Below are 7,150 nucleotides of genomic sequence, written 5' to 3' on the forward strand. Positions count from 1 at the left end.
CCCGGAACACACTCAGATAATCAGATCATTAGATGCAGGTGATGCAAAGTACTACGCGAACGAACCAACTCCCAATTGACTTGCAATAGTGGTAACGACCTGATACTGTGACCCAGAGGGTTTCATTTAATCATCCATTAGGGAGGATGTTTGTCATCTAGTTGTCTGTTCTCTTATTAAATCTTTCATTCCTGTTTTGTTGTTTGCCCGCCAGACGTCTTTGATTGACAAGCTGATATCAAAGGGAAGTCAAACGTGTCTCAGTCAACGCCTGCAGTCTTTACGTAGAAACTCTTGACATCTTTTTTTTCAACTTGGAATTCCGAGCCTCTGCAAGCGCTGATATTTCTCTTATCACTGCTAGGAACTTTATTTAGCTTCCTAAGTGGGTGTTCACTTCAACAGGCTGGAGGGAGAACATGTGACTGTCCAAGCCAATCGGCTAAGAATGGTTTAGAATAATAATGTGATATATGAAAATATTTCAAATATTTACATTGGTCATTTTTTTAAGTAGAGTTAAAACATTCTCTGTACCGTTAATCAATGGTGACAGCTTGACCCTGGAATGAATTACAATGGCTCCTTGGGGTATTAGTTCTGTGATTCAGCTTGTACCTTTTTAAAAAAAATTTAAAATTATTATTATTGTTTTTTTTAAATTAATCAATCCAACAAAATAATACACAATAATACCATAACAATACAATTCCAATTCCCAGCAACAGTCAGAATAGCAATCAACAGAGCAATTGAGGTCACACAAACATGACACAAAGCAATCCAAAAGTAGTCAAACAAAAATGAATAATATCAACAACAGCATCAATATTATTAAGAAATCCAACATAGCAGTGATTAGAAATCCCTCATTGACATTATCATCACAGCCATTTATAAAAAAATAAAAACATTTAAAAAATGAACAATAGTGTCACAGTGACTTACACTTGCATCACATCTCATAAGCTTGACAACACATTGTGTCCAATATTTTCCACAAAGGTAAAATAAGTCATATTTTAGGTTCATTTAATAGTTAAAACAAATTTAAATAATGGATGCCATATTTCGAATATATGACTCATTATTATCTACACTAAATGCAGTTTTTTTTACTGATATCATTTCCATAGCTTGTGTATACCAGTCAGTATGAGTTAGACTATCAACATCTGTCCATTTTTTTAGTATTACCCTTTTACCTTGAAAAACGTCAACTGCGAAAGAATGTAGCCCATTGAAATGAATTGAAATCAATTTAATATATGCGTGGCACGCCAAACACAGCAACATTTGAACATGAAACATTTTTTAAATAAGTACTGAATAAAGAATAATCCAACAGATTGTACAACAAACAACTACAGTTCGGGTAGTTTGTTTTTTTACCTTGGAGAGCGGACTTCTCCATCAAACACAACATCAGCAGCTTCTCCATGTTTTCATTGATAAATGTTTGCCATTTAGGTATTATTTTAACATTCTTTGCTGGCGTTATCGACTAATTTTGCTTCAGTATTTTGCAGACAAGCTGTGATACGCTCCAACTGCTTTCCAAGGGATGACTCATGACTCATGATTTCTTGCTTTAATTAAATGAATTCATCCACTTCTTCTCAGCACTGTCCTTCACACTCACTTTCTTCCTTCTCATGGTTGGAAAACAAAGTTACGTCCTTCTCAAGCTATAAGCGAGGAAGACTGGATGTTTTGGTCGGATCGTACTGGGAATCTGGGATCATTGTGGCATTCCTTAACGCCAACAGTTTTTGCTCGTAACCTAAAGTATAACAATTAGCTGATCCAATTAGTTTCCTGAAAAATGTACCCAACGTACCTGTGTATTCCCATTTACACAAAAATAAATGGACCAACAACCTAAACTTCTGGAGCACAGATGTTAACATGAACTGTGACTCCATTAAAGTCCCCCTGCTGCTATCACCTCCCTAGACTGGCCCCCCTCACATTCAAGGTGTTCAATCTAACAGGAGAATGAGACTTTTGGTCCACATCAGCCCACATTCAGCTCCTAGCTGGCAGCCAAGCCTTCTTTTTTCCATACACATACCTCAAATACCGCTCATATTCCAACCTTCTTGATGGCTCATTTCAGGCCCCGCACTCGTAGAATCCCATTATTAGTGTGTATTACAACTTGGTCTTCATGGCTGACTTATGCACCCCTGGGAGGGTCAGCAGAAGGTCTCCCCGGGGGCCTTGAGAACTCAGGAAGTGAGAGGAAAAGTCCACAAGCACTGATGAAACCACAAGGCCAGGAAGTGAAAAAGGGTCAGAGGCTGTCACAGGTCGGAGAAAGAAGAAGCCACAAAGAGTCAACGTATGTCAACACCTCCGGACGTCATTATTAAAACGTTCTGTACTGAACGATTACTGGCAGAGAACCAGAAGTTTCTTCAGGAGCAGTCTACTCTACTCCCTCTTGGGTTTCTGCCACTTTTAACTAATAAGTGAGAGTGGAGGAGTCTTTTCTTAGCTTACTGTTCACAGTGGCCTGAACATCTGTTTCAGTGTGAAGAAATGATATTATACTGTATTGTAATGAGACACAATGTTTAACAATAACTATTTTACTTAGAGAGCTGCAGCCTTTGTTAATATTAAAAAGATAAAAAACTTCTAGGTCAGGGGTCTGCAACCCACGGCTCTGCCACATTTGCGCCTCCCTCAGATTTTTTTTTAAACATCTGGGTAATAAAAGTTAGCATTTTTCAAAAGAGTTCTGAGGCTGTGAGGCGCAAGTAAGGCAAGCAAAAGAGACTGGAAGCCTGTGTATTCAGTTCAGCTTCTCGAGTGTGTAACAACCTCGCGGGTAAACTAACCATGAATACTTGCCAAAAAAGAAAACAGAAAAGGAAAAAGACTTAACGGTAAATTCACATGAATGGATTGGTTAAAATAAAAAAGATCAACACATTTAAACATTTATAAGCTGTGTTACGTTTTGCGGCTGTATACTATTTTTCTTTAGTGGAAGATGCAGCAATACATCTGTTCTGAAGGTTGCAGATCCCTGCTCTAGATGGTCCTTCAGTGTCACACGATGTTATTTGACCTATTTTAGGTCCTTCTTTTTTAATGTATTGTTTTATGTTGCTTACAATTCATCTTTGTAAAATATTTCTACAAATAAACTTTACTTTCCCTCCTCTCCATGATCATCATCTCTTTTATAGTAGTAACGTTATGATAGTACTTTCTATTTTCCTATTTTTGCATGGTACATTTAATTTCCTTTGTGTATGAAACTGGCTCGTTTTTTGTCATTGTAAATCTCACAGTTAAGTGCATTGAACATTAGTGTGTCAGGAAGTGATTTTGATCTGCTTATTATTTTCTAATGTTAATGCCAGCGCCTCCCCCTTTTAAAAATGGGTCACGCTGTCTTAAAGCCACACCTGCAACATATCCTTTGTAAACACTTAAAATGTTGATTGGCCTTCAAGCGTAACTTTTGTTTGTAATGATTGATTCATGTAATAATCTAATCTCTCTCTTAGATTTTACAACAATTTAATGATGAAGCAAAATTATTCCTGAGATTTTTTTCCCAATATGCTCAATGTGAAACTCATGTCTGTCGGTCAAGAATTATGCAAAATTACAATTTTCCAAGCGCTTTTTGAGACAAAAAATAATCCTCTGCATCACAAAACTATTTGTGTGGTGTTTTTGCTTTTTTCTTCCTACCCTTGACAAGTCTTTGCATGAAACAGCTGATATCATCGCTTAGCTGGCGTCCTTGTAAGCATGTCTGAAGCAGCACTTAATCAATGCTTTTTGCTTGTCCATACATCCATTTTCTACCGCATGTCCCTCATGGGGTTGCGGAGGGACTGGAGCAAGTTGCCACCTCATCACAGTCTTTTTTCAACTCTAAGTCTGATAACACATAAATTAAATTTAAGGCAACATTATTTCATTTTGTACAAGGTCCCTAAAACGAAGATGACTCATTTGAGTAACAAGACAAAAAGTAAAAGGTGTAAGTTTTTACATAGAATTAGCGGTCTGGAAATCATTCCTACATTTGTTAATTTCCTTCTTCAATCTCAAACACAACAACAATGAATGAATAAATAAATATCAATACAGTTATATAAATAGGTGGTTACTTTAATTATTTTTTTTAAATGTATCTAACCTTTATTTAACCAGTCGGTAATAGTGGGTTTCAGTAGGCCTTTAAGTGTTGTACGTGCATACAAATGATTTAAGTTACATTTTTCTCTAAGGTCATATTTTTCCTCATTTGTTGGGAAGAAAGGTTGTACATTCTTGGGTAGCAGGTTATAGTTTGCTTTGTGCATGATTTCAGCTGTTTGCAAAAGCACCAAGTCTTTAAATTTCAATATTTTTGATTTGATTAATAAGGGGTTTAAATGTTCTCTATATCCAACATTGTGTATTATTCTAATGGACTTATTTTGTAACATGGTTAGTGAATGAAGTGTACTTCTGTAGTTATTTCCCCATATTTCTGCACACTGACTCAGATATGGTACCTCTAGCAAGCAGTAGAGAATATGAAGTGGTTTTTTTTGTCTAATACCAATACTTAGCTTTATTCGTTATTGAAATATTTCTCCACAACCTATGTTGTATATCTTTATATGAGATTTCCAGTTCATTTTTATCATCAATTATTACACCCAAAAATTTGATTTATTTTACTATTTCAATGTCTACACAGTCTATTTGTATTTGTGTTTGACTTTCTCCTCTGCTGTTACTGAATAGCATTATTTTTGTTTTACTGAGATTCGAAGGTCGTCTGTTTTGGTCAAACCATCTCTTTATTTTTTTTATTTCTTCTGTTATTTGTATCAGTTTGTGTGTGGTCACTCCTGAACAAAACGCAGTCGTGTCACCTGCGAATAATACTAACATTAAGTCTTTTGTACTGATCCCTGGGGTACGCCACAGAAAATATTTTGTTGCAGATGTTTGTTTATGTAGCTTCACGTATTGCTTCCTGTTGGTTAAGTACAGTAGCTTCTTCTCCAGTTTGAGATCAACCCTCTGATGCCGTACTGTCCTAATTTGTTGATTAAGATATTATGACTGTTTGTGTCTAATGCTTTTGTTAGGTCTATTAACACTGCCGCTGCACACTGTTGACCATCTTTTGCATTGGTAATCTCCTTCGTTATTTTGATTAATGCCATTGATGTTGAAATTTTGGCTGTGTACCCGTATTGGTTATCGACAAGTATATATTCTATTTATGAATTTGTCCAGTCTGTTATTAAATAATTTTTATATCATTTTGGAAAATTGTGAAAATATGGAAACAGGTCTGTAATTTGTAAACTGGTGTTTGCCTCTAGTTTTATAAATCGGTACAACTTCTGCAATTTTCATTTTATTGGGGAAGTTACTTGTTTAAAATGAAAGGTTGCTGATGTACGTTAAAGGTCCTGAAATTTCTTTGATAACCTTTTTGATCGTTTCCATGTTAATACTCTAACAATCAGTCGAGGTTTTGGATTCACACTTATTTACAATTTTGATTATTTCCTCTTAGTTAGTGAGGAACTGGAATTTATGTCTATATTAACATTTAAATCCTCAAATGAGACTAGATCTGGAATCTTTTCCTCCAGATTAGGTCCAATATTTACAAAATAGTTGTTAAAGCTTTTAAATATTTCGTTCATATTGTCCTTTTTAAAATTTCCATCCGAGGAATATTGAAGGTAATCCCTTTTAGACCCATTTTTGATGATGCTATTTATGATTTATGATGCCCCATAGGCCATAGCTTGTTTTTGTACACTTGTATTTTCTGCCTCTATGATCTCTATTATAAATATTTTATATAATGTATTTTTTTTGTTACAATCATTTTTCAATCCCTTTGTCATCCATGTTTCATTGTTCTTATTTTGCTTTGTACTAAGTTGTTTCCATGGACAGTGTTTGTCATACAGTATCTTGAAAGTATTTAAAACAATCATGCATCATCTACATAATTTTCACTGTACTCATTGTCCCAACTTTGTTCTCTCAGATCATTCTTAAAAAGCATGTACTTTTCTCTGTGCATAGTCTTTGAAATTACTTTCTGTCATTTATATTCCTCTTCCTGTAGTTTTCGTCATAGATTATGAAAACGGGTGATCACTGATGTTTGTTATCAGCAGACCACTTGTCGTATTATCAAAAGCATCAGTGAAAATATTATCAGTAAAAGTGGCACAGTATCCTGTAATGCTGCTTGGCCTTGTGATCTTTTTATAGGTTTTACTTTTGTTTTAAATTATACAATTTAGTCTGTCTTATGTCTTTGCTTTTCTGATTATTTATATTTTTTGCGTGTTTGCGGTGTACAGCTCTTTGTTTTTCAACATTGGTTGTTTTTAAATGGCTTTATAAATACATTTGGTATGGTCTGGTACATGGTATATACGAAAATGGCAATTATGTAAATAGCATGTTGACAGAAAGTACATTGCAGTGATTGAACAAAAACATATTTTAGAAATAACATCAAAAATAATTTAGGTAACAGGCTGTGCTTAGATTTGAACAACCATCCATCAATCCTTTTTCTACCGCTTGTTCCTTTCGGGGTCGTGGGGGGTGCTGGAGCCTATCTCAGCTGCATTCGGATGGAAGGCAGGGTACACCCTGGACAAGTCGCCACCTCATCACAGGGCCAACACAGATAGACAGACAACATTCACACTCACATTCACACACTGGGGCCAATTTAGTGTTGCCAATCAACCTATCCCCAGGTGCATGTCTTTGGAGGTGGGAGGAAGCTGGAGTACCCGGAGGGAACCCACGCAGTCACGGGGAGAACAAACAACCAGTCATAATTAAAATATACAGAAAAATAAATGATCCTAGGAGCTATGTTGTCCGGGGGCTTTATGCCCCCTGGTAGGGTCTCCCAAGACAAACTGGTCCTAGGTGAGGGATCAGACAAAGAGCAGCTCGAAGACCTCAATGAAAAATAAAAACTATGGACCCAGATTTCCCTCGCCCGGACGCAGGTCACCGGGGCCCCCCTCTGGAGCCAGGCCCGGAGGTGGGACACGATGGCGAGCGCCTGGTGGCCGGGCCTGTCCCCATGGGGCCCGGCCAATGGGCTCACCACCCATAGCAGGGGTCATAG

This window comes from Entelurus aequoreus, linkage group LG04 (genome assembly GCF_033978785.1).
Source record: "Entelurus aequoreus isolate RoL-2023_Sb linkage group LG04, RoL_Eaeq_v1.1, whole genome shotgun sequence".
NCBI lineage: Eukaryota > Metazoa > Chordata > Actinopteri > Syngnathiformes > Syngnathidae > Entelurus > Entelurus aequoreus.